This window comes from Pongo abelii, chromosome 6, assembly GCF_028885655.2.
Source record: "Pongo abelii isolate AG06213 chromosome 6, NHGRI_mPonAbe1-v2.0_pri, whole genome shotgun sequence".
Lineage (NCBI taxonomy): Eukaryota > Metazoa > Chordata > Mammalia > Primates > Hominidae > Pongo > Pongo abelii.
The window spans coordinates 25,092,191-25,118,325 of NC_071991.2; the positions used below are offsets into that span (position 1 = coordinate 25,092,191).

The window sequence follows — 26,135 nt, forward strand, 5'->3', positions numbered from 1 at the left end:
ACATCTTAGCAGATTTCAGACCCCTCCTATAATCCCAATCTCGTGGTCTTTCACGGATCTTACAAAGATGGTTTCAGTACTGGGACAAAGAGAAGATCAGTTTTAGAAAGGGAGTCCTATTATCCTTGATTCAAAGTCAAACTGTAAATTAAATTTCTCCCATGGTTAAGTTGGTCTATGCCCAGAATGAACAAAGGCAGCTTGGAGGTTAGAAGCAAAATGGAATCAGGTCAGATTTCTTTCTCTGTCATAATTTTTCTATGTCATGTTTTTCTCACTGTCATACTTTTTGCAAAGGTGGTTTCAATCATAATGCAGATACCTGAGCTACAACATTTCCAAGTTTTTTCTTTGATTTGTTTTTTGTTTTTGAGACAGAGTCTTGCTCTGTTGCCCAGGCTGGAGTGCAGTAACGCCATCTCGGCTTACTGCAAGCTCCGCCTCCCGGGTTCACGCCATTCTCCTGCCTCAGCCCCCAGAGTAGCTAGGACTACAGGCGCCGGCCACCACACCTGGCTAATTTTTTGTATTTTTAGTAGAGATGGGTTTCACCGTGTTAGTCAGGATCGTCTCGATCTCCTGACCTCGTGATCCGCCCGCCTTGGCCTCCCAAAGTGCTGGGATTGCAGGCATGAGCCACCACGCTCGGCCCATTTCCAAGTTTTATTAGCATCTCTTCTAGAGATTAAACAGGTGCTGCAGAGGGTTGACCTTCAAACCATAGGTGGAATGAACAGAAGCTTGTGCCTGGCCCACATGAGAAAAGATGGCACATCTTGTGGGCTTCCACGAAGTGTCTCTAGCAGTCATGGTGGCAGCATTCCAGCAAAGGGTAGCTAAGGGCTGCAGGATAGAAAATTCCCAAAGCAATGGTTTCTTCCAGTTGTGCAGTGGAAGCCTTCTCCTGCAAGAAAGAAACCAAAGCCATGATTAGACTACAAGCAGCAAGGTCAGAGTCCATGGGGAGAAAGTTTACAGGCACCTTCCCGCAGAAAGCCAAACATCAGGAGCCAGAAAAGAAAGCTTCCTAAACAAGCCAGAGAAGTCAAGACTAGCCCCACCTGGCTGGAATTTCCAGAGACAAATGTTAAACTACAGCCTGAAAATGCAGTTGCATGTTTCAGCCCGGTCTTATCCTCCAGGTGAGGCTAGACCCTGCCTGCCTGGTCTCATGTTTATTACTCTGCACAACGTAGGTGGACAAGAAATACCCCTGGAATGACCTGGGAGGGGAAAATAATGCCATCTTCAGTTTTGATTTTCAGAAAGGGGTTCACAAGGAAAGTACATTTGTCCAGGAATCAGGAGGTCTGAGTGCCATAGCCCAGTACACAGGCTATGGAACCAGCAAATTTGAGTTCCAATCCAAAACTGTCTCCGAACCAGATTAAGAGACAGGGTCCTAGGCCATGTCAACATGTCATACATCAGAAATGTGGTCTCTGTTCTGGACTTCTGCTTTGGTGGTTTGCCCTTGATATGGTAGGTGATATGCTGATCCTGACTCATTGAATAAATAGTGAACAAATATTTAAAAGAGGTACAAGGCTGGGTATGGTGGCTCACACCTGTAATTGCAACACTTTTGGAGGCCAAGGCAAGAGGATTGGTTCAACCCAGTTCGAGACCAGCCAAGCAACATATCGAGACCACCATCTCTGCAAAATAAAAAAAAATAATAATCAGCCAGGTGTGGTGGTGTGTACCTGTAGTCCCTGCTACTCATCAGGCTGAAGTGGGAGGATTGCTTGAGCAGGGGAGGTCGAGTTTGCAGTGAGCTATGATCATGCCACTGCACTCCAGCCTGGGTGACAGAGCAAGACTCTGTCTCAGAAAAAAAAAAAAAAAAAAGAGAGAGATAAACATTTTAACATTATTTTATGAAATGTTATAAAAAGTAAAAATTACAAACTTATCTTGGGTGTTCTGTCCACTCTGCTCCACTTCTTCTAACTGGGTGATCTTTGCACAGATGTTTAATGCCTCCAAGTCTCACTCTTCTCATCTGCAAGAATGTAATAGGTCCTGTAATCCCAGCACTTTGGAAGATGAGGCAGGTGAATCACTTGAGGTCAGGAGTTCAAGACCAGCCTGACCAACATGGTGAAACCCTGTCTCTACTAAAAATACAAAAATTAGCCAGGTGTGGTGGTGGGTGCCTGTAATCCCAGCTACTTGGGAGGCTGAGGCAGGAGAATTGCTTGAAACCAGGAGGCGGAGGTTGCAGTGAGCCGAGATCACGCCACTGCACTCCAGCCTGGGTGACAGAGTGAGACTCCATCTCAAAAATAAACAAAAAAAGAATGCAATAGGAAGTGCAATATTTTTCCTAAGGCTGTTCAAGGGGTGAGTGGCAGGTGTTCTATAAATTGTGATTATTCATCCCTAGCTCTGCCAGTAAGTGTTTGGTCTTACATAACTCACTTTTCCTTTCCAAAGTTCAGTGTTCTCACATGCAAAATGGGGGTTCAGACCAGATAACCCCTAAGAAGTAAAAGCGAGCTTTCTGTTTCTCATTGTGCTGTGTTTCCAAAGCAGCACCTGGTGAGAAAGCAAGCGGTGCCCCACCTGGAAGCAGGAAGAGAACTAGTGTCTTGAGGTTACTGTGTTAGTCCATTTTGCATGGCTATAAAGCAATACCCGAGACTGGGTAATTTAGAGAGAAAAGAGGTTTATTTGGCTCATGGTTCTGCAGGCTGTCCAAGAAGCATGGTGCCAGTGTCTGCTTCTGGTGAGGACCTCAGGAAGCTTCCAATCATGGTAGAAGGTGAATGGGGAGCCAGTGTATCACATGGAGAGAGAGGAAGCAAGAGAGAGAGGAGGAGGTGCCAGGCTCCTTTAAACAACCAGCTCTTCACGCCTGTAATTCCTGCCCTTTGGGGGGCCAAGGCGGATGGATCACATGGTCAGGAGACCGAGACCATCCTGGCTAACACAGTGAAACCCCGTCTCCACTAAAAATATAAAAAATTAGCCAGGCGGGGTGGCGGGCGCCTGTAGCCCCAGCTACTCATCAGGCTGAGGCAGGTGAATTGCTTGAACCTGGGAGGTGGAGGTTGCAGTGAGCTGAGATCATGCCACTGCAATCCTGCCTGGGTGACAGAGCGAGACTCTGTCTCAAAATAAATAAGTAGATAAATAAATAAATAACCAACCAGCTCTTCAGTGAACTAACAGAGCAAGAACTCACTCATTACCTTGGGGCGGGCACCAAGCCATTCATGAGGGATCCACCCCATGACCACACGCCTCTAACATTGGGGATCATATTTTGACATGAGATTTGGAGGGGACAAACATTATATCAGATACTTAGAGTTCTTTCAGATGAAAGTTGAGTCTCTAACCTCCTTGATAGCCAAGATACACATAACTTTCAAAAGTGAATTAACTAAAAAGGCAGACAAGGGACTTTTGTTAGGTGCTTTGTTTGAAGAGAAATCCTTAGAGGGCTTATTTCTCCTTGGAGCATAATGTCAATTATTATTAATAGCTTAGAATATACTCTTGATAATATTAAGGAAGTAGTCTCTAATTCTTATATGTCTTTATAAGACTTTAAAATAATAATGACTTGATAAAACACCCTTTAATATCTACTCATTTATTGATTTATAGACTCATTTTTCAGAGATGTAATACAAGCTATAGTAATATATTAATGTTTTTCTTAATATTGATCACTTCTATACTTGGGATAAACCCTTTGTACTTTCATATTATTATTTTAATGTATCATTAAATTCTACTTACTGACATTGTTATTAATCACATAGTTTTTATTCACAAGTGAGATTATTCTTATATACTTTTGGTTATCTTGGTCAGGTATTGGGAACAGCAACATCTACCTTATAGGATAAATTTTATAGCTTTCTGTCTTTTTGTAAAGACAGGGAGCAGAAAACACCCACATTAAATATTTCTCATTTGTTTCATTCCTTAGTATAATTTCAAATTCTTATTTGATCTTATATCAATTTGCCATTGTCAATTTATGTTATGTAAAAATAATACATCTCATTAAGTTGCTTCATTATTAATAGAATATAATTATGTACCCCTCATAATTGCATTTATAATAATGCATTAAAAGTGCATTATTATTTTCTATTGTTACACCTCTTTTTTTTTCTCTCGTGTTTTGAAACTTGCTAATGTTTTAGTTCTTCTTTTTTTTTTAGATGGATTCTCACTCTGTTGCCCAGACTGGAGTACAGTGGTGTGATCTCTGCTTACTGCAACCTCTGCCTCCCGAGTTCAAGCAATTTTCCTGCCTCAGCACCCAAGTAGCTGGGATTACAGGTGTGCACCACCAGGCCAGACTAACTTTTGTATTTTTAGTAGAGATTTCACCACGTTGGCCAGGCTGGTCTCAAACTCTTGACTTCAAGTGATCCACCCACCTCTGCCTCCGGAAGTGCTGAGATTACAGGTGTGAGCCACCACCACCAGCCCCAGTTATTTTAGTATTTTATTTAATATTAATTACTATTTATTTACTAATTAATATTACTAATATTATTTCATTTTATATTTACTATAATATTTATACTAAAATAACTATTATTTTAGTTATTCTATTAGTCTTTTCTAAAATACATTTATTGCTAGGTTTCATGGTTTCATGTTGTTTAAGTAGACAGTATAATTATTTTCTTTATTTTTAAATTTTAGTTAGAATGCTTCATTTTGTTTATTTTCACCTTTTTATTTTATTACGAAATATTCAAAGCTAAGAATTTATTTTGGAGTCCTGCTTTGACCACACTGCAGTCACTCATCACTTAAAAACAGAGATATTTTCTGACAAGTGCTTTATTAGGCAATTCCATCATTGTGTGAACATCACAGAGTGAGCTTACACAAGGCTAGATGGTAGAGCCAAACACACACCTAGGCCATATGGTAGAGCCCATTGCTCCCTGGCTACAAATCTATTCGGCATATGACTGTACTGAATACTGTAGGCAACTGTAACACAATGGCATTTGTGTATCTAAACATAGAAAAGAAACAGCAAAAAATACATTATTATTATCTCATGGGACCACTGTCATAGACACAATTCATCACTGATCCAAGTGTCATTATGTGGCACATGACTGAATATATGCTTCTATAGTGGTTTTGGTGGCAGGGGTTATTTGTGTGTGTGTGTGTGTGTGTGTGTGTGTGTGTGTGTGTGTCTGAGACAGAGTCATAACTCTGTTGCCCAGGCTGGAGTGCAGTGGTGCGATCTCAGCTCACTCCAACCTCCCTAGCTGGGATTACTGGCATCCGCCACCATGCCCGGTTAACTTTTGAATTTTTAGTAGAGATGAGGTTTCACCATGTTGGCCAGGCTGGTCTTGAACTCCTGACCTCAGGTGATCCTCCCGCCTCCGTGTCCCAAAGTGCTGGGATTATGGGGTGAGCCACTGCCCCCAGCCTGTTTCTGTAATGTTTTAAAATAAAAAAGAAGTTTCCTTATTTTCTGAATAGTCTGTGGTTTTAATCTTGAGCTGTGAGACAATTGTTATTTAATAAAATATTTGTAAAAATTCTATATTTATTGAATGCTTTTTTTAATCTTTGTGCTTTTTAGTGTGTATCATATAATCAATTTGTATAAACAATCACAAACATAAGAAAAGAAGGTATATTTTCAATAAAGTAAAAAAAAATCCTATTCATTCCATCTAACTTATTTTCATTGTTTATATCATTTATATCCATATTTAATTTTTGTGTCCTTAATTTGTCATTAACATATAACAATCAAAATCATTCTCTAGGCTGAGTGAGGTGGTTCTCGCCTATAATCTCAGCACTTTGGGAGGCCGAGGTGGGTGGATCACTTGAGGTCAGTGGGAGGCCGAGGTGGGCAGATCACTTGAGGTCAGGAGTTCAAGACCAGCTTGGCCAACATGGTGAAACCCCATCTCTACTAAAAATACAAAAATTAGCCAGGCATGGTGGCAGGTGCCTGAAATCCCAGCTACTCAGGAGCTGAGGCAGGAGAATTGTTTGAACAGGGGAGGCGGAGGTTGCAGTGAGCCAAGATCATGTCACTGCACTCCAGCCTGGGCGACAGAGCAAGACTCTGTCTCAAAAAAGAACAAGAAAAAAATTATCCTCTAATTATGATTTTCATGTCTTTCCCATGGGTTGTATTTTATTATATTGATTCAAAGGATAAAACTTTGATAATCTCAAAATTGTATTATTGATTTTAGACTTTTATTGTAAGTAATTTTCCTGCTTGTCATGGCCAATAGTTTTGCCTTAGATGTTAGGTTACTATTTTCTACACTAGAAGTCACCTTTTATTTTTTAATTAATATTGCCTTTCTCAACTTTGCTTTTAGACTTTTGAGGTCATTCAGCTTTAGCAAGATGTTTCACAAGCAGCAATTTGTTAAACAAATACAGCCTTGTAGTGTGAGAGTCTTTGTTTCTTGGCAGTGGAATTTACACCATTAGGTACAAATCACTGGTATAAGTGCCTCCTGGATCCAGCCTCTGTCAGTCTGTTTCATGCTGTATTTTAATATTCTGCTATTGAATCTTCTATTTGGCCTTCTGATGTCTGGGCAATGCTCTACTTGTTGTCATCTTTATCACTCATTTGGAAGACAAACATACAGTTTTTGATTCTGCTAGGAATTCCCTTAAAACATTAATACCAAAATTACCTCTCCATAACTAAGCTCTCTAATAAAAAAAAAAAAAGCTGTTTTTGCTATTTTTATTGGAGAGCTTAGTTATCTTAGCTCTTTCTTTCTTTTCTTTTTTTTTTTTTTTTGAGATGGAGTTTCACTCTTGTTGCCTAGGCTGGAGTGCAATGGCACGATCTCAGCTCACTGCAGCCTCCACCTCCTGTGTTCAAGCTATTCTCCTGCCTCAGCCTCCTGAGTAGCTGGGATTACAGGTGCCCGCCACCACACTTCGATAATATTTTTTTTTTGTATTTTTAATAGAAATGGGGTTTCACCATGTTGGCCAGGCTGGTCTCAAACTCCTGACCTCAGTTGATCCACCCTCCTCGGCCTCCCAAGGTGCTCGGATTACAGGCGTGAACCACCGCGCCCAGTCTATCTTAGCTTTCTTTTATGAAAGACAAGGAAATGTATACTTTTCAGCCTTTTTCTTCTCTTCACCTCATTTATTTTCATGTTTCACAGTACTTCTGGGAGCCTGCAATTCCTCCCACCCTCACACTGCCCCCATAACCCTCCTACACCACCCTCTCCACCTCTACCCTCCCCACTCTGCAGTTAATCTGAGAGTCTGGAACTGCTTCCCTCAACCCCTTTGATTATCTTATTCTTTTTCCAGGATCTTTTTTGATCTTCTGCAAATGACTGTATTCTAAGTACAGCTCAAATGCTGGCAGATTTCATCAGTGTTTGAATTAGATATGAGGTCACATGGAAACCAACATCAGTGGCAAAATCCCTTCTTTTCTACTCTGCTTTCTCCTTTGGCATCATTTCACCCCAAAATATTTCTGTTCATTTCTTCCGTGGGCAGAATAATGGTCCCCTAAAAATGCCCAAATCCTAATCCCCAGAACATGTGAATATGTTATCTTACATGGACAAAAGGATTTTGCAGATGTGATAAAGGTTAAGGACTTTGAGATGAGAGTATCATCTCAGATTATGCAGGTGGGCTCAACCTAATCACATGAGTCCTTTAAAGAAACTTTTCCAGCTGAGGTCAGAGTCGGAGAGAGGCTGGGCACAGTGGCTCATGCTTGTAATCCCAGAACTTTGGGAAGCTGAGGCAGCAGGATTGCTTCAGCCTAAGAGATTGAAAGCAGCCTGGGCAACATAGCAAGACTGTTTCTACAAAAGAAAAATGTAAAAATTAGCCAGGCATCATGGTGCATACCTGTAGTTCCTAGCTACTTGGGAGGCTGAAAAGAGAGGATCACTTCAATGTAAGGAGTTGAGGCTGCAGTGAGCTATGGATAATATGCAACCTGGATAATCTGAGATGATACCCTCATCTCAAAGTCCTTAACCTTGATCACATCTGCAAAATCATTTTGTCCATATAAGATAACATATTCACACGTTCTGGGGATTAGGATTTGGGTATCACTGCACTCCAGCTTGGGCAACAGAGCAAGACCCCACCTGAAAAAAAAAAAAGAGTCAGAGAGGGAGCTGTGATTATGGGAGAAGGGTGAGAAAGATGCAATGTTCCTGGATTTGAAAACAGAGAAAGGGGTTATGAACAGAGAACTGTGATGTGAGCAGCCTCTAGAAGCTGAAAAGGGCAAGGAAATAGATGATCCCCTAGGGCAGGGGTCCTCAACCCCCAGGCTACGGCCTGTTAGGAACTGGACCAAGCAGCAGGAAATGAGTGGAGGGCAAGCAAGCGAAGCTTCATCTGAATTTACATATGCTCCCCATCACTCACATTCCTGCCTGAGCTCCACCCCCTGTCACATCAGCTGTGGCATTAAATTCTCACAGGAATGTGAACCCTATTGTGAACTGTGCACGTGAGGCATCTAGGTTGCCCACTCCTTATGAGAGTCTAATGACTGATGATCTGTTACTGTCTCCCATTAACTCCAGATGAGACCATCCAGTTGCAGGAAAACAAGCATAGGGGTCCCACTGATTCTACATTATGATAAATTGTATAATTATTTCAGTATATATTACAATGTAATAATAAAAATAAAATATAATAATAGAATAAGAGAAATAAAGTGCACAATAATATAATGTGCTTGAATCATCCAGAAACTACCACCACCACCAACTGCTTGTGGTCCATGAAAAAATTGTCTTCCACGAATTCAGTCCCTGGTGCCAAAACAGTTGGGGACCACTGCCCTACTGCCTCCAGAAAGGGGAACATGATCTCCTTGACACCTTGATTTTAGCACAGTGGGACCGATTTCAGTTTTCTGACCTACCGAATTGTCAATAATACATTTGTATTGATTTAAGCCACTAAATCGGTGGTAAATCTGATGGCAGCACTATGAAATTAACACAGTCCCCATTGTGTGCCTTCAGATGGCTTACCAACCAGCTGCAGGACCACTTTCCTACCTTTTTCTTCTGCTGCTCTGGTTGGTCAATTTGGCTGGTCCAGAAGCCACTGGAACAACGTTAACACTGATAGGATACAGCAGAGAGAGGGAAATGGCCAGGACTGGATCCAAAGGCAAATAGGACCTGGGCAGGCTTGAGAATATTGTCAGGATCAAATGAGTTACTACATGCAAAGTGCCTTCAACAGTGCCTGGCTCATGGTGTTATGTTTTAGCTAATGCTTTCTCACTTTGAACTCCAGGGGAAGACGATTGAGTTGGCCATACTCCTTACTTCATGATATGTCCTCTGGACCTGTGCATTGTCCATCTTGTTTTCATTCATTCATTCATTCATTCACTCCCTTTAATTGCCATAACTCACTCCAGTTCTCTTTTCTTCCCTAAGCAATCATTTTAATGTATCGTTTGTGTGTCTCACCTTTTGAATGTGTTCTTACAAAATGCACATTTTAGTTTTGTGTGCATGCAATTTTTAATTTTTGTAAATTACATTAATATAGAACAATTCACTTGCCTAAGAACTAGTTTTTTAAGATATAAGCTTGTATCTACAGCCATTGCTTCTAACTACTGCCTAGTAGCCCATGGTATAAATTTATTGTGGTTGAGCCCTCCACACAGTTAATGTACAAAATATTTAACCCTTGAACAACACAGGCATGACCTAATGAGGAGGGAGCCTCAATGCTGGGCTGGAACTGGGTCCCAGAGGCTCCTGAAATTCAGAATTTAATCTTAAATTGCCACAGCAGGAAAGGTTAGGGTAGTTTGTAGGGGAGATGGAGAGGCATTTAGTAGGCTGAGAAGCAGCAGGTTATCAACCCACATGACATGAGGACACTGTTTCACTATTTCAACAACCCGTGTAGCTGTATCATGCCTATCACTGGAATATTACCCTTTGTGTTAGTCTGTTCTTGTGTCGTTTAAAGAAACACCTGGGGGTGGATAATTTATAAGGAAAATAGGTTTATTTGGCTCATGGTTCTGTGGGCTGTACAAGAAGCATGGCACCAGCATCTGCTCCTGGTGAGGCATCAAGAAGCTTCCAAACATGGCAGAAGATATAGAGGGAGCTGGCATAACATGTGGCAAGAGGGAGAAGGAGGTTCCAGACTCTGTTAAACAACCAGATCTCACACGAACTGAGTGAGAACTCATTTATTACCAAAGGATGGTGCTCAGCCATTCATGAGGGATCCACACTCGTGATCTGATATGGTTAGGCTTTGTGACCCCACCCAAATCTCATCTTGAATTGTAATCCGCAGGTGTTGAGGGACAGATCTGGTGGGAGGTGATAGGATCATGGGGGTGGTTTCCCCATGCCATTCTCATGATAGTGAGTGAGTTCTCATGAGATCTGATGGTTTTATAAATGTTTGGCAGTTTCTCCTATGCACACACACGCTCCTGCTACTTTGTGAAGAAGGAGCCTGCTTCCCCTTCTGCCATAATTGTAAGTTTCCTGAGGCCTCCACAGCCATACTGAACTGTGAGTCAGTTAAACCTCTTTTATTTATAAATTACCCAGTCTCGGGTAGTATCTTTATAGCAGTGTGAGAATGAACTAATACCTGATCAAATCACCTCCCACCAGACCCCGCCTCTAACACTGGGGATCATCTTTCAACATGAGATTTGGAGGGGACAAATATCCAAACTATATAACCCCTGCCTATCCCTACCTCTCCACTTCTAGTAATGAATTTCCAGGTTGCCACCAACTTCCCCACCATAAACCATAATGCAAAAAACTTCCTTGTACAAGTTCCATTATGGACCCTGAAATAAATACCAGGCAAGGAATTGCTGAGGCATGTGTATGCACATATATGATTTGCATGAGTAACACCGCAATGGCTGTACCAGTCCACCCACCCACCAACAGAGCATGTGGCCTCCCATAGCCCCACCAACTCTGTCACCTAGTCCAGTAGGCATGAAGAAGTAGCTCACTGTGGTTTGAATTTGCATTTGTCTTATTTCTAATTACCAGTAAATTTGGGCTCTCATCTTATGGTCAAAACCTTGGTGGCTTCCCATTCTACAAATATCCTTTTCATAGCAACTCTCCTCTTTTTTTAAAAAACGGGGTTGCTCTCTTTTTATCACTGATAGGCGGGAGTTCCCTGTACAAAAGTGTCAAGGTATTTGTCAGAGGTGCTATCTCCTAATGCTTCCACAACTACAAATTCTCAAAGGGCCAGCCCTGCACTAGACTGTGGCAAGATGAGGAGATTGGCTCTCTCAGTGACTCTGCCTCACACACTTTGGACCCCAAAGTAACACTGTGTGTGCTCAGAGTCTCTAAAAATCTCTCTTTTTTTGAGACAGGGTCTTGCTATGTTGCCCAGGCTGGAGTGCAGTGGCATGAAGATGGCTCACTGCAGCCTCAACCTCCCAGACTCAAGCTACCCTCCCACCCCAGCCTCCTGAGTAGCAGGGACTACAGGCACACACCACCACGTCTGGTTCATTTTTGCATATTTTTTTTTGTAAATACAGGGTTTCACCGTGTTGCCCAGTCTGGTCTCAAACTTCTGAGATCAAGCAATCCACCTAGCTTGGCCTCCCAAAGTGCCGGGATTACACTGTGCCAAGCCTGAAATCTCTTAATGAAAGTTTTTATGTGACTGCTGTCCTTCACCCACTGGCTGAAAAATAGGATTGAAACAAATACCACTGAAACAGCCGCATTGAAAGACAGGGACGGTACTTTGTAGTCTAAAGCAAACCATGGCTCAGCTAATCAAAATGCCCTTATGTTTTATCAGTCCAATAGAGTTATCAACCCAAACAATTCCCTCATGAGTGGTTACAGTATTTTACTACTTCTAACATGTCTGTGATTTTTCACTTCTTTTTTAAAAAAACCTCAAATTCCCCACCCGTGACGACTTTCTTAGACTCAGCTCTCTGTGGTCTCATAATGGGAATCTGGTGAAGAAAGCTTCATGCACAAATAAGATGGGAAATCTAGATTCAGTAAACATTTTTTTATAGGACTTTCTCATTATACACATTATGTGGGTTTCAGGAACATAACTGAGGAAGCATTAGTGTGGAAAAATGAGTGCTAGTCTTAGAGGAAAGAGTACTCTCATCTCTTCTCTAGCGGCAGTTTGGGCATAACCATTAATGGTTCTGAAGCCTCAGTTTCTGAATCTGCAGAATGGGGACAATAATACAGTTGTGCATAAAGGCAGGGGATTTAACACGATGTTTGACCGAGTTTCTATGCAAGCCTAAGATGCATTCATCTCTAAACCTTTCTTCCTCTGATCCTTCAGCCTCCCACTCAGCCCTTGTGGAAAATATTTGATAGGAAAAACTGAGATGCTACAGCAGCTGTGGCCAGCGACGCTTGAAACAAAGCCTTTGTTGATTTAGTTGCACTTCTGTGAACCCCAGATGGGATGCTGTTGGCAGCCCAGTTGTAATTGTACATCTGGACTTCTCACCTCCTGCTCCAACAGGCTGTTGCTGGCAGAACCATGTGCTCCATTGGCACAGACCATGTTTCCCATCACAGCTTATCTGAGCCGTGTTGAAAGGTCCAAAGTTATTATTTAGAGCTCAGTGAGGATAGGGCAGAGAATCAGAAGCTATGGATGAGATCCACGCTGCAAATGCTACTCATGGAGAATGACAGCATCTGAAATGCCTAAGGGGCAGAGAAAGGAATTCTTAGCAACTCCTGATGTCTCAGAGAGCCACACAACCTATGCTTCCCGCCCTCCAGAAGCCTCATCTGCTGAAGTCCAGTGTCCCAAGAAACTCCTCAATACCTGGTAAGCAGAGCTAGTGGGTCACCCTGCCCATACTGTCTAGATAAAGCATTTTTGTCATTGACTATATTTGGTTACAAGTGTAGCCACACTAACATCAAACACTTACTGGGTGTCTAGTGAGTACACTCTGCTAAACTTAGAAGACACACTGCCCTCATCTGATTTTTTTCTCTAGTTTTCCATAACACTTTACAAAATGCTTTTTATATACCTACCATTCAGATCTTGCTTTCTATGTACCATTGTCCAAAAAACAAGCAAACAAACAAACAGAGCTTCTTGGAAAAATGGTTGATTCTAGGACTGGGGCAAAAAAAGGTAATAATATGAGCCTGGAACATTTCATGATGCCAGAAAGTAATGCAATGTTCAAGAAAATGTAGAATGAGAGAGCACCTCAACAGAGTACAAAAGGCTAGAGGAGTGGCTCCTGCCTGTAATCCCAGCACTTTGGGAAGCTGAGGCAGGTGGATCACTTGAGGTCAGGAGTTTGAGACCAGGCTGGCCAATGTGGTAAAACCCTGTCTCTACCTAAAATATAAAAAAATCTTTTACCCATTGCCACAGGGGAAAAAAAAGTGCAGAAGACAACTTGAAGAAGCCCCTAATGAGACCAGGTGTGGTGGCTGATGCCTGTCATCCCAGCACTTTGGTAGGCCGAAGTGGTCGGATCACCTGAGGTCAGGAGTTTGAGACCAGCCTGGCCAACATGGTGAAACTCCGTCTCTACTAAAAATACAAAAATTAGCCAGGCATAGTGGTGGGCGCCTGTAATCCCAGCTACTTGGGAGGCTGAGGCAGTAGAACTGCTTGAACCCGGGAAGCAGAGATTGCAGTGAGCCGAGATTGGGCCACTGCACTCCAGCCTGATGACAGAACAAGACTCCATCAAAAAGAAAAAAAAAGCCCCTAATGAGCAAATCTGGGACAATTTGAGCAACAAAATAATAATATCAATAATAATAAGGATGCATTCTAATCTATAGAATAAAGTAAATATCTGTGAATACATACTGACATAGATAGATGGATAGATAAAAAATCAATTATTACCATAAAATTCTAATTCATGAATATTTTAAGTTGAGCCAAACTCTTCTGGAGCAATCCCCGGACAAAAAGCTGGGCACAGCAGGGGTGCTTTGACCTGGCCATTGCTGCCTAGTGGGGATTCCTCTATGGGCAGTGTTGGCTGTGGGGTCCTCTTTGCATTTGTCAAGGCTGCATCCATGGTGTACTGAGGCTTTCCTCGCTCAATCCTGCCTGACACTCTCCCTGAGGACACTTGCTGCCTGGGTTGGAGAGAAGACAGAAGCAAGACCAGAACTTCAATTCTTAGTTTCAGGACATTCTGCACTGGCCTCTAGAGCAGCTCTCAACCCTTCCCCTTCTCACACACACAGTTGATCTCGACTGAAAACAGCCCTCTGCTTTCCAGCAACTTCTCATGGCTTTTTTCCCCATCCTGACATTTCCCCACCATAGATTCTCTAGATTGTTCTTGGGAGAGGGAGCTGGGCAGGCTGTGCTAAGTTAGACAGAAGACCACTTAGAAACTCTGATTTAGATAATCAGTTAAAGGGCCGGGCATGGTGTCTCACACGTGCAATCCCAGCACTTTGGGAGGCCAAGGCGGGTGGATCACTTGAGGCTAGGAGTTTGAGACCAGGCTGGTCAACATGGTGAAACCCTGTCTCTACTAAAAATACAAAAATTAGCCGGGCGTGGTAGCAGGTGCCTGTAATCCCAGCTACTTGGGAGGGTGAGAAAGGAGAATCACTTGAACCTAGGAGGTGGAGGTTGCAATGAGCAGAGGTCGTACCACTGCACTCCAGCCTGGGCAACAGAGTAAAACTCCATTTCAAATAATTAATAATAATAATAATAATAGCTAAGGATTTTAGATAGAAGAAAGCATAAGTAATGGGAAGCAACTGAATGTGTTTGAGCAGTGAAGAGTGGTATTCCATTCCTAGAAGTTTAAAATAAGGCTCTGTGTACCCAACATTCTCATTCAAATCTTGGTTCTATTCTCTGTAGCTTGAGACCCTGGACAAATTATTTGGTCATTCTAATCCTATGTTTCTCATCTATAAAATGGAATTAAAAACAACATGCCACTCAAAGGGCTAAATAGATGAATGCAATCAGAATATTGTCTGGTTCATAGTTAAGTGCTCAAGATTCTAGTTATCGCTATAGTCCAATTAGAATTTTTCAAAAAGAAATCTTAAGAAACTGTTCCAAATGAGACAGAATGGTGGTCTGAAAGCTGAAAGTTTGTTCTGAAAAATTCGGGAGGCAAAGAACTGATCCTTAATCTTACTTGTCTTTCTTTTTTTTTAAATCTCTTTTCCCTCCCTCCCTCCTTCCCTCCCTCCCTCCTTTCCTCCCTTCCTCCCTTCCCTCTTTCCTTCTCTCTTTCCTTTCTTCTTTCTTTTCTTTCTTTCCTTCCTTCCTTCCTTCCTTCCTTTTCTTTCCTCTCTTTTTTTTCTTTCTTTCTTCTCTTGTACTGTCCTCCAAGGTTGCTAGAGTTCAACTGTTGTTTAATTCATGTTCTTGAATTGCTGATACAGAAAATATAGAGCCACACATTTTTTTTCCTTTCAGAAAAAAAATTGCTGTGCTCCTCTGTGAAAACAACGACAAAAGAATATACTACAAATGGACACAAAAGCAGTCCTGAGTGCGGTGGCACCATCTTGGCTCACTGAAAACTCCACCTCTCAGGTTCACTCCATTCTCCTGCCTCAGCCTCCCAAGGGGCTGGGACTACAGGTGCCCACCACCATGCCCGGCTAATTTTTTGTATTTCTAGTAGAGACGGAGTTTCACCGTATTAGCCAGGATCGTCTCGATCTCCTGACCTCATGATCTGCCCGCCTCAGCCTCCCAAAGTGCTAGGATTACAGACATGAGCCACCGCGCCAGGACACTAATTTTTTAAAATAATAAATGTAAACATAAAGTGCCTCACTATGTGCAAGAGTCCCTCCTGCTCCTCGGCTGGGTGCAGGCACCTCTTCAGCTCAGGTGCTGGGGTTCTCCATGGCCTGTAGCAGAGTAGAGGAGGAACGGCTTTCCCTGCAGAGGCACGCCGTATTGTGAAACCTGGTACCCAAAGCATTAGGTTGGTGCAAAAGTAATTTCGATTTTTGCTAAAACAGCAATTGCTTCACTTTTTTTTTTTCTTCTGAGACAGAGTCTCGCTCTGTCACCCAGGCTGGAATGCAATGGTGCAATCTCAGCTCACTGCAACCTCTGCCTCCTGGTTTCAAGTGAGTCTCCTGCCTCAGCCTCCTGAGTAGCTTGACTTACAGGAACCCACCACCACACCCAGCAAATTTTTGTATTTTTAGTAGAGACAGGGTTTCTCTATGTTGGTCAGGCTGGTCTCAAACTTGGGATCTCACGTGATCCACCTGCCTTGGCCTCCCAAAGTTCTGGGATTACAGGCATGAGCCACTGCACCTGGCTGGCAATTACTTTTGCACCAACCTAATGCCACTGTTTGTCTCTTAAATCTCATAAGGTGTCATATCTATTGGTCATCTAGATTTTTACCATAACTTCCATCCCTCTCTTGCATCCACTTTTGCTCTGGGGCCAGACTAAGGAGCCAGCACACTCAGGGTCTCCAATCCTGCACTTCCAACAGTTTCCCCCCAGGAAGCCATGCACAGAACACTTCTCTTTGTCTTCAGCCAAACAAATGAACCAATAACTAACAACTTCCTCTGCATATCAACTATAATAAATTTAGAGGAAGAGGCCCCATGCACCTGGTTTCTGCTTAGGCTCACCTAGGGCTGACCCTGTGCAAATTAAATTATTGAAATATTCTTTGTTTTACTTTAAAAAAAAAAGGTTATTTTAAATCTTCTTTTCTTTCATAGGCCATCTTTTCTTGTATTTCTCTTATCTAAACTTGCTGTTTGTTTTTCATTTGTTTTTTCATTAAACATATTTCTCCCAGGATTCTTTCAAAATTATAGTTTCTGCCCAATCAGCAGATGCTCTCCCCATGGCAACAGCTACAAAGGCTGCAGCAGGTGTCTGAGTCAGGTCTATCTATGTCATGTCACAAAATGAGATCAATGCAGAGTGCCCAGCTCAGAATTTAGAGTGAGAGACTGGATAGATACATTATTGATGAGAATCCTTTCAAATGGATGGATCACTTTCCCACAATGTGATTGAATTCATGTCATTTTATGCCAAGGATAGATAAACTCAGCTGACATCGAATAATTCCTCACCATCTTCTAAAGAATGGATTATCTCAGCAGAGCATGGTGGCTCACACCTGTAATCCCAGCATTTTGGGAGGAAGAGGCGGGAGGATCACTTGAGCCCAGGAGTTCCAGACCAGTCTGGGCAATACAGTGAGACCTTGTCTGTACAAAATAATTTTAAAAAATTAGCTGTGTATGGTGGTGTGCAACTGTAGTCCCAGCTATTCAGGAGGCTGAAGTGGGAGGATCACTTGAGCCTGAGAGTTTGAGGCTGCAGTGAGCTATAATTGCACCACTGCACTTCAGCCTGGGCAACAGAGCAAGACCCTATCTCAAAAAGAAGGATTATCTGAAGGATGGAAATATTAAGTACCTGGTCCAAAGTATTGGAAGTGGCAGAGGCAATATTCTAAATCACATAGTCCAAGTGCAGAGCCCAAGTGTACAACTACTATGTAGCCTGGGGAACTCAGTTGCGGGGTGTTACCTTAAGCCTTGCTCTTTTTCTGCATACAACATCCTCCTTAATTAAACCCGCAGTAGGCCTTCCTCATCTTTCGAGGGAGAAGAAATCATCCTCCTCCACCCCGCAGAGGGAAAAGGGTAATGCTGTGTCCAATTTTCTTTTCATTGCTATTTTTATAATGGAAACACAAATGTTCAGTGATTCTAAAATGAAAACAGGGAAAGTTAATTTTGTCATCTTTATCTAATAAAATTTTTAATAGGTTTATCTCCCATTATCATAAATACTTTTATTGTTTCTAATTATTTTTCTCCATTGTGCAGGAGTATATCTTGCTTTCAGAAAAACAAAAATTTAAAAAGACATGTTCCTTTGGCGTTTAGATCTCTTAAGTATCATTTCACTTGGAATTTAGTTCTGTCTTCTCTATGGCAATCAGAAACGAATGTTCTAAATGTAGATTTGGCACATTTTGTGCCAATTTTATATAGTGAAAATTTGACAGACTATCTATTGGCCATGAGCTGTGGACCTTGGACAAGCCTCTTGACTTCCCTGGGCTCTATTACTCCATCTCCCAAATTATGTCCTGGACTCTTTCCTCTTCCTTACTCTCCCCATCACCCAATAAGAATAACATGTGATTAATTTAATTGAAGTGAGAGTAGTAATCTTTGTTTTCAAATTGCAATAGGTAGTTAGTTCTAGGTAAGTGCACTTCCGGATATGACACTGGGATTATAGGGGTGAGGGTAGAGATCCATTTATACAAAAGGGCATCTTTTTTTTTTTTTTTTTTTTTAAGAGCAGAGGTTCTCAAAGTACAGCCCCAGAATCAGAAATATCAGCATCAGCATCACTTGGGAACCTGTTAAAATGTAAAACCTATTTTTTTTAAGACACTCTTGGTCTGTCATCCAGGCTTGAGTGCAGTGGTGCGATATTGGCTCACTGCAACCTCCGCCTCCCAGGTTCAAGTAATTCTCATGCCTCAGCCTCCCGAGTAGCTGGGATTACAGGCACATGCTACCACACCCAGCTTTTTTTTTTTTTTTTTTTTTTTTTTTTTTTTTGTATTTTAAGTAGAGACAGGGTTTCACCATGTTGGCCAGGCTGGTCTCAAACTCCTGACCTCAAGTAATCCACCCACCTGAGCCTCCAAAAGTGCTGGGATTACAGGTATGAGCCACTGTGCCCAGCCCTAGAATGTAAATTCTTATGCTCTGTCCATTCCCTTTTAGATGAGAAATGCTGAGACTGAAACCCTGCCACCTGTGGTTTAACAAGCCTTACAGGTGATAAAGTTTGACAACTACTACCACAGAATACTTTAAACTCTCCTAGCCATATTAGCCCTGAGACTGAGACTGTTTTCTCTCTCATTCTTTTTTTTTTTTTTTTTGGAGACGTAGTCTCACTCTGTCTCCCAGGCTAGAGTGCAGTGGCACGATCTCTGCTCACTGCAACCTCCACCTCCTGGGTTCAAGCGATTCTCCTGCCTCAGTTTCCTGAGTAGCTGGGAATACAGGTGCCTGGCACCACATCTGGCTAATTTTTGTACTTTTAGTAGAGACTGGGTTTAGCCATGTTGGCCAGGCTGGTCTCGAACTCCTGACCTCAGGTGATCCACCCGCCTTAGCCTCCCAAAGTGCTGGGATTACAGGTGTAAGTCACCGTATCTGGCTTTGCTCTCATTCTTAAATAACAGAGTAATTAATTCCTTCCACAAATAATCATTAAGTACCTGGTGTGTGTCAGGCACAGTTCTAAGGATGGAGGGTACAATGTTGAAAAGGTTTTTGCCTGTTGAAAACAACAGGCCAAAATCTCTGCCATATAGAGCTAGGATTCTAACAGGAGAGAGAGAGAATAAACAAGGAAATACATACAGCATATCAGACAGTGATAAATACAATGAAAAAATAATCACGTAGAGAGGTGGGATAGTGGATTCTCAGAAAATGTCCGTGTTTTTTTTTTTTTTTGAGGTGAAGTCTGGCTCTGTCGCCCAGGCTGGAGTGCAGTGGCACGATCTCGGCTCACTGCAAGCTCCACCTCCCGGGTTCCCGCCATTCACCTGCCTCAGTCTCCCGAGTAGCTGGGACTACAGGCGCCTACCACCACGCCCGGCTAACTTTTTTTGTATTTTTTGGTAGAGACGGGGTTTCATCGTGTTAGCCAGGATGGTCTCGATCTCCTGACCTCGTGATCCGCCCGCCTTGGCGTCCCAAAGTTCTGGGATTACAGGCATGAGCCACCACGCCCGGCCAGAAAATATCCGTTTTAACTCCTTAACCTAATTTGCAAACACCGAGAAGGCAAAGCTGCAGTAAAAATTAAATATGACATGAATCCTCAGCTAAATGCAATAACTTTGTATTTCTCCTCTCAATCATTTGAGGTTTGTTGTTGTTTATTTTTATATTTTGTATCAGCACCTACTTTTCATATGACACAACACTGGGAAGTATATATAAACTTATAAAACAGGCTTTTCTATCTCTACTCCATGGCAGCGAAGAATGTCACCTGACATAAAGGTGAACTTTCTTAAACCCAGAGCATCTTGGGCTGGAGTCAAAGACTTTGAGTTACTGGTTGGGGTCGGTGGCTCACACCTGTCATCCCAGCACTTTGGGAGGCTGAGGCAGGTGGATCTCAAGGTCAGGAGATGGAGACCATCTTGGCTAACATGGTGAAACCCCATCTCTACTAAAAATACAAAAAATTAGCTGGGCGTGGTGGCACGTGCCTGTAGTCCCAGCTACTAAGGAGGCTGAGGCTGGAGAATCTCTTGAACCTGGGAGATGGAGGTTACAGTGAGCCGAGATCTCACCACTGAACTCCAGCCTGGGCAACAGAGTGAGTGAGACTCCATCTCAAAAAAAAAAAAAAAAAAAAGACTTTGAGTTACAAGATATTTAAAGATTATGTGGCTCAACTCTGTTTTTTACTTGTGTCTATATTGTATGGGCTTTAATAAATTCTGAGCCACATAAGGGGATTTACTATGTTTTTACATCCCCATAAAAATTATTTGAAATTCAAGGGTAAATACTTCTTTATATAACCTTTCCCTCTCTTAGCACAATGCTGACACCCGAATCATGTGCTTGACAAACGCTATTGATGGCGATTAGGATACTGTTTACTGGAATATAGGAAAGTGAACTCTCTTATATTGAAAGTCTGCACCTGAATTTCAAACACAAGTATATGTCATTTGACTCTGATATAATCAGCAATTTAATAACCAGAAGCTTTTTCATTTCATTATTTAAGTCTTACTGCCATAATGTAATGCTACTAAAAATTTCAAAACTGTGTGTTTCATCTGAGCTGGCATTTTTTCAACTATTATCTCATTTAAGTTTTGCAAAAATTCTATGAAGTCAGATTTAGTCAAGGTTATATTCAGTACAAGCAAGGGAAGTACACTTCAAATTACCTTTAACAAAAAAATTAACATATACTTCTTTGAGATATAATTTATTGGAAATTTCATTGTGTATTTAACAGAATTCAGGTAAGAATTTTATAATCAGCTCCACAATTCCCTCCTTTTTGAATTCTTTCATCTCATTCCTTTATTGTTAACTTCCTGTTTTGCCGCCTTTACACCATGTAATTCCTTTATTGTTAACTTCCTGTTTTGCCGCCTTTACACCATGTAATTCCTTGCCATAATGTTCCTTTCATAACCCTTGCCTAATTATAAAAATAACAAAGGATCCTCTTTAAATTTCTGAAAATATAAATGAACATAAAGAAAAAATAACTCATAAGTACTTTCAAAATTAAACCACTGCTGATATTTGGTGTGCTTATTAGCATTATTTTATAGTAAATTTAGGAAAAAATTAGGGACAAACTTTTACTTAAAGCTATATACCAGACCAAGCACACACACACACACACACACCTCCTATTATAGAACACCTAAAAATGCTGAACAACATATTTAAAGCATATTTTAAGTATGCTGAGCTTAAATACAAGTTGGAAGTGGAAGACAATAATAAAGAATGATGGCCAGGCATCGTGGCTCATGCCTGTAATCCCAGCACTTTGGGAGGCCAAGATGGGTGGATCATGAGGTGAGAAATTTGAGAACAGCCTGACCAGCATAATGAAACCCTGTCTCTACTAAAAATGCAAAAATTAGCCAGTCATGGTGGCGCATGCCTGTAATCCCGGCTACTCAGGAGGCTGAGGCAGGAGAATTGTTTGAACTGGGGAGGCGGAGGTTGTAGTGAGCTGAGGTCGTGCCACTGCATTCCAGCCTGGGCAACAGAGTGAGACTCTGTCTCAAAATAATAATAATAATAATAATAATAATAATAAAGATTGAGACAAGAATGACATGCAGTTTCTGAAGCTGGCTTTTTCCCTGAGGACGAATGTTTGTCTATCAAGGGTGTTAGAGAAACATACATACAAAAATGTAAACAAAGTCTGAAGTCCTAACATGACAAAAGGACAGGTCAGAAGCCTCATCATAGAGAAGGGGCCCTAGAGCGATGAAACCCTCACTGAATACATTAAATGAAAATCCTGCTCTACAGAGATAAATGTCGGAAAAATCATTGGTCTTTTTCTTAGGTCTGTGTTGAATGACTGAAAAAAGAATAGTCCCTGAGAATCCCTAATGACAAATATATAATGAGGAGTTGGACCAGAATTCATACCACATATGTGTCCTGGAAAACTTCAACTCAAAATTTTAGGTTAAAGCAAATGCATACAGGTATATTTTCTTGGAGCCCGGAATAAACAAACACATCTCTGAAAAAAACAAGTCACTATGAGCAACAGCCAACAGAAACAACAAAGTATAGAGTCAGATCTACAAAGACTATAGATACTGGGATTATGAGCAACACTATAAAAATGAATATGTTTAAATAATAAAAGTGGATTGAAAATGATAAACAAGAGAATGTACAGATAATTATGAAGACTTTAAAAAGATCTCAATGAACCACTAGAATTTGAGAGTATTAAAATTGGTGGGGAAAACTGAATATATAATATATATATGGACCTGATGCTAAATCACAGTCTTTGAGAACTGAAGGATGGGTTGGAACACTACCCAGATCCCATAATGGCCCTTAGGTGGTGCACCAGTGGGACACATCTAAATAGCTCTTATGAGGGCCTTGAAAACAGAACTGGCACTAGAGTGAACCAATGCACACAGAAGGTGGGTAGGAATTTGTGGCTTGAATCTTGCAAGGTTACTACCTGCTTAAATTTTTAAAAAATCTCTATAGCATTTTATCAAGACTCAGATTCACAGAGCATAGTGTGAAAAATGTCCAGAATACAATAAAAAATTACTCAACACATTAAGAATTAGAAAATTAGAAAATTTTTAAATTTTCTATTTTTTTTTTTTTTTGAGACAGAGTTTCGCTCTTGTTGCCCAGGCCAGAGTACAGTGGTGCAATCTTGGCTCACTAAACCCTCTGCTTCCTGGATTCAAGCCATTCTCCTGCCTCAGCCTCCCAAGTAGCTGGGATTACAGGACGCCACCACCATGCCTGGCTAATTTTTGTATTTTTAGTAGAGAGGGGGCTTCACCATGTTGGCCAGCCTGGTCTCGAACTCCTGACCTCAGGTGATCCACCTGCCTCAGCCTCCCAAAGTGCTGGGATTGCAGGCCAGAGCCACAGCACCTGGCCTATTAACTTTTTATTTTACTTTATTTTTGGTAAAGACAGCATCTCCCTATGTTGCCCAGGCTAGTCTTGAACTCCTGACCTTAAGTTATCCTCCCACTTTGGCCTCCCAAAGTGCTAGGATTACATACAGGAGCCACTATGCCTGTCCCTATTTATTTTTATTGTTTACATTGTACACGTGTTAGAGCCACACTTTTGCATATATGATTTTGTATAAAGTAAATTTAAGACTTAAATGGCATATAGAACATAAAGAGAGTATCCCGAGTATATTAAGGAATGTATTAAGAGTTCAATAACTACTTGTTATTATATTTATCCTTTTATGTGGATAAACGTTTATTCTTTATATGATAGGGTATAATGTTTATCCTTTTATGTGGTTCTAGATATATAAATATTTATACACATATGTGTCAATGATAGAGTATATGTACTATGTGCGTTTATGCATATGTATATATTATATATATTTTACATATTGTATAATACATATAACGTGGATTCATACTGCACAGAACTTTTCTTTTTTTTTATGAGATGGAGTCTCATTCTGTTGCCCAGGCAGGAGTGCAATGGCACAATCTCAGCTCACTGCAACCTCCACCTCCCAGGTTCAAGAGATTCTCCTACCTCACCCTCCCGAGTAGCTGGGATTACAGGCATGCACCATCACATTTGGCTAATTTTTTGTATTTAAAGTAGAGATAGGGTTTCACTATTTTGGCCAGGCTGATCTTGAACTCCTGACCTCAGGTGATCTGCCCACCTTGGGCTCCCAAAGTGTTGGGATTACAGACATTAGCCATCGTGTCCGGCCATGCTGTATAGAACTTTGTAGCATGACTTTTTCTTTGCCTTAACAGCAAAGTCAGTGAAAAAAAAAAAAAAAGCCATATTAAATATTCTTCCAGGGGCTGGGAGCAGTGGCTCATGCCTGTAATCCCAGCACTTTGGGAGGCCAAGGCAGGCGGATCACAAAGTCTGGAGATCGAGACCATCCTGGCTAACATGGTGAAACCCCGTCTCTTCTAAAAATACAAAAAACTTAGCCAGGCATGGTGGTGGGCGCCTGTAGTCCCAGCTACTTGGGAGGCTGAGGCAGGAGAATGGTGTGAACCTGGGAGGCCGAGCTTGCAGTGAGCCAAGATCGCGCCACTGCACTCCAGCCTGGGCGACAGAGTGAGACTCCGTCTCAAAATAAATAAATAAATAAATAATAAAAATAAAAATAAAAATAAAAATTTTCTTCCAAAACATGGCGTTTAATTGATGCATAATCCTCCTTTCTATAGATCTGCTATAATGTACTCAATCATTCCCCTGTTGCTGAATGTGTATTTTATAGAAACCATTACACTGCATTGAAATTATCTGCTTACCTGTGTGTCCCCCGCATTAGACTCTGAGGGCCTCAAGGGGAGGTCTATGGATCCCAGGCGCCATGGCTCAGTGGGGACGTGGTGATGGTGGGCAGACTGAATGAATGAAGAGCCTTCTTCTCCTCCCCTGTGCCCACCTGGCACATGCCTGGGGTTTTCATTTAAGAACTGTTACATGGAGTCTTTCCCACACTGGGGCTGGAGTCTTCCTCCTAACAGTTGGATCACAATAGAAAGAATTCTAAGGTATTTTAAGACCCAGAATAGAAAAAGAACAGTAATTGCCTGCTCTAGCAGCTTACACACAGAATCAAAAGACCCAGTCGAGGAGCTCCCATGGAACAAATAACGTTTGCCTTCGGTAACTGTCTAATGTTCAATACCTTCCTGCGAAGGTTATTATTATTCTTGTGTATTTATCTAAGTCTCAGAACTGGTAAGAATTCCTTTTCACATCTACAAATAAATAGAAGGATGATATCATGGGTTTTGTCTACGTTTTAAAAATAATTTAAGCTTAAAGTAAATCTCACATTTGGGAGGAAAATTCTCGACTGCTTCCCAGAGAATTAGATAATAAACTCTCACTTAAGGGCACACGATTTACCACTCAGTGATTTTTTCTAAAGTGCACCTTCAAGGCTGTCTGTTGGAGGGACTATTTGTGCTTAAATGATCAAATATGATAAAATCACAGAATTTTACAGCTGGGAAGAGCCCCTTGCTTGACAAACAAAGGGACTGGAGCTCAGGGTCACGCGATTAACTCATGGCAGGGGGTAGATTGGAAGAGAAATCTAACTGCCTGCTTGGAATTTCTATTACTAGACTTCCTGCTTGGACAATGCATTTGGTCACTAGTAGTGTTGCTACAGTAATCCCAGGTCTCAGAGGTAGGTTGCTGTTATACTTGGATTTCTTAATTGTATAGGACACATCATCACTAGTCCCCTTAAGAAAGAAAGGAGGTTAGACAGTGTGGCAATTCCTCAAGGATCTAGAAGCAGAAATACCATTTGACCCAGCAATCCCATTACTGGTCATGTCCCCATTCTACTATAAAGACACGTGCACACTATGTTTATTGCGGCACTATTTGCAATAGCAAAGACTTGGAACGAACACAAATGCCCATCAATGAGAGACTGGATAAAGAAAATGTGGCACATATACACCATGGAATACTATGCAGCCATAAAAAGGACTGAGATCATGTCCTTAGCAGGGAAATGGATGAAGCTGGAAGCCATCATTCTCAGCAAACTAACACAGGAACAGAAAACCAAACACAACATGTTCTCACTCATAAGTGGGAGTTGAACAATGAGAATACATAGACACAACGAGGGGAGCATCACACACCGGGACCTGTCAGGGGGTGGGGGTAGGGGAGGGAGAGCATTAGGACAAACACCTAATTCATGCGGGGCTTAAAACCTAGATGACAGGTTGATAGTTGGAACAAACCACCATGGCACATGTATACCTATGTACCAAACCTGCACGC

At 41.6% G+C, this 26,135-nt stretch overlaps 1 long non-coding RNA gene across 2 annotated transcripts; it reads right to left on the reverse strand.

Annotated features, from left to right (window-relative positions):
* Nucleotides 1-648: 648 nt before the first annotated feature.
* On the reverse strand, nt 649-24,854 carry LOC129060254 (uncharacterized). 2 transcript variants are annotated; one of them, XR_008526831.1, is made up of 4 exons: nt 24,629-24,854; nt 1,913-2,005; nt 1,569-1,658; nt 649-904 (listed from the first exon to the last, which is right to left on the reverse strand). It is a non-coding gene; the product is annotated as an uncharacterized LOC129060254 (long non-coding RNA). The 2 variants fall into 2 exon arrangements; XR_008526830.1 differs by having other exon boundaries at nt 655-904; nt 1,909-2,005; nt 24,629-24,834.
* Between the last annotated feature and the right edge of the window lie 1,281 nt (nt 24,855-26,135).